The sequence below is a fragment of the Penaeus vannamei genome, chromosome 15, assembly GCF_042767895.1.
Source record: "Penaeus vannamei isolate JL-2024 chromosome 15, ASM4276789v1, whole genome shotgun sequence".
In the NCBI taxonomy this organism is placed as follows: domain Eukaryota; kingdom Metazoa; phylum Arthropoda; class Malacostraca; order Decapoda; family Penaeidae; genus Penaeus; species Penaeus vannamei.
The window spans coordinates 31879818-31882317 of NC_091563.1; positions in this window are offsets into that span (position 1 = coordinate 31879818).

Sequence of the window (2500 nt, forward strand, 5' to 3'; positions counted from 1 at the left end):
GATGAGATGGATGTAGTGATGATGATGATAGTGTGTATCATAGTGCGTATAGTGCCTGATCCAGTTAATGTGGAAATAGAAAGAGAACGAGGGAGAGGCAGAGGCAGTAGCAGAGATAGAGAGAATACAGTCAAATTGAGATAGAAAGAGAAAAATAGACTGAGAGAGAGAGAAACAGAGGAGTGAGAGAGAAAAGGAGAGAGAAAGAGAGAGATAGAGATAGAGAGGGAGACAGTAGAAGAAACAAAGAAAGAGAGAGAGAAGATATACAGAACCAGACAGACGACCAAAGATACGCAGACTGAGAGAGAGCGAGAGAGAGAGTGCGAGAGAGAGAGAGAAAGGAGATTATTTTGTATAGATACAGCTTCTTTTTCCTAATAATAAGTTCTCATGGTGTAGTGTTCAACACGACTGATTCTGACTCAGGAGAGTTCGGGTTCGATTTCCGGTGAGAACAAGAATTGTATTTTTTCCCCCTTTTTATATTACAGGCAAAGAGAGACAGAGAGAGTCAATAGCAGAGACAAGGAGAGAGAGAGGGAAGAAGACATGTACAGAGCCAGACAGACAAACAGACATATATACAAGCAGGGAGAAAGAAGAGAAAGAGAAAGATGGAGACAGACAGACAGACAAGTGATGGCTTCCTCTTCGCTATCAATAGCTTCTCACGCCTGCCTCTGAATCAGAAGAGCTCGGGTTCGATTCCCGATGGGAACAATTCTTGATGGTTTTTCTTTTTGATTTCATAATATGTAGGCATATCCTCAACTATTAATCATAATAGTCTCAGAGGAAGATAAGGAGAGGGAGAAGGAGAAGAAAGCATATACTGTTTTGCGTGTGATGAGTCGGATGTACTAATGACAGTGTATATTATAGTGAGTATAAAGGTAATATATTAAGATAATCGGCCGGTTTGTTAAAATTACGCGAAGCCTGACCCAATGAATGAGCATATATATGCATACCCGCAGAAATAGACGACATCGGTCTATCTAACAGATATACATCTATCTGTCCATTAGCTATGCATGTCTAGATTGATAGATATGTATTAATTTCAGTATATATATGTATGTCTATATAATAAATATTCATTGGGTCGGGCCTCGAACAATTTTAACAAACCGGCCAAAGGATGATAATATGTGTCTGTGGAGAGGATAAATAAACAGATAAATGAATTATGTTTCAAAGGGAGATGATTATTAAATTATAATCAAGACTGATGTAAAGGAAGATAATTCTTGGGTAGAATAAGGGAATAACAAAAGTATTAAGAAAGAGCTATTCATGTGTATGTGTGTGTTGGTGTGTCTGCATGTCTGTTTGTATGTCTGTTTAGGAAACTCGCTCACGTATGAAAAAGAGTACGTTCAAGATTTTCATCCTGATTTTATATGATCTTACAGGATCAAAATGACCAAATTTGGTCGAGAAAACGGAAGTATATATCACAAGGCGAAGGGTAAGGCAGAATCGTGGGTGTTTCTGCATGTGTGTGGGTGCGAATTCGTGTGTGTGTGTGTGTGTTTCTGCATGCGTGTGTGTGTGTGTGTGTGTTTCTGCATGCGTGTGTGTGTGTGTGTGTGTGTTTCTGCATGCGTGTGTGTGTGTGTGTGTGTTTCTGCATGCGTGTGTGTGTGTGTGTGTGTGTTTCTGCATGCGTGTGTGGACAACTGAACTAACTCCTTGTCTAACTGTACATTGCAACTAAATCTGTTTAATGATTTCATTCGTCAACGGTTTTAAACCTAAAAGGAATAAAAGTTATATATACACTCATTTATTCCATTCTTTTAATCTATTTAATCTATTTTATTATTATTAATATTATCCTTTTTCTGTTTTTGCGAACGTCAATTTTTTCCTCTCTTGTTTATTATTGTAATTTGGATTTATACTTTTTATCGTTTTTGTTTTCACTTTATTTTTTTCCATTTTTTAAATTCTCGAATTGCTTTATTGCACATTCGCATTTATATTTCTTTTTTTCATTGTTTCATGAGATTTGGTGGCATTTTCATTGATAAAAATATTTTGGGGTGACGACAATTCACATGTAATTCTTTGTATGAAAGGTTTTATGATATATAAAACCTTTCGTCCGTGACTCGAACCTTCGAACTCATATTTCAGAGAAGTCTCCGAGTCCGATGCTCTCACCACTACACCACTGCGAGCCTCCAATTAAGTAAGTTGCAGAAGTCTTTAAATGTTGCAGAATGCCTCCGCTGCCGTACTCTGCTTGTGTCATTTTTGTTATTGTGATTCTCTGCCTTATTGTTGGTGTTGGTTTTCATTCTCTTGCCCCGACAAAGTTCTATTCTGTGTGATAGTGTTAATTAGCATTTTCTTGCCCTCAGATTCTATTGTGTGTTAATGTTGGTGTTGGTTAGCATTTTCTTGCCTTTATGAAAATGCAATTTGATGTGTGTTTTTGTTCGTCTGTGTGTGTGTGTGTCAATGTACATGCTAGTACTAGTTTTTTTTG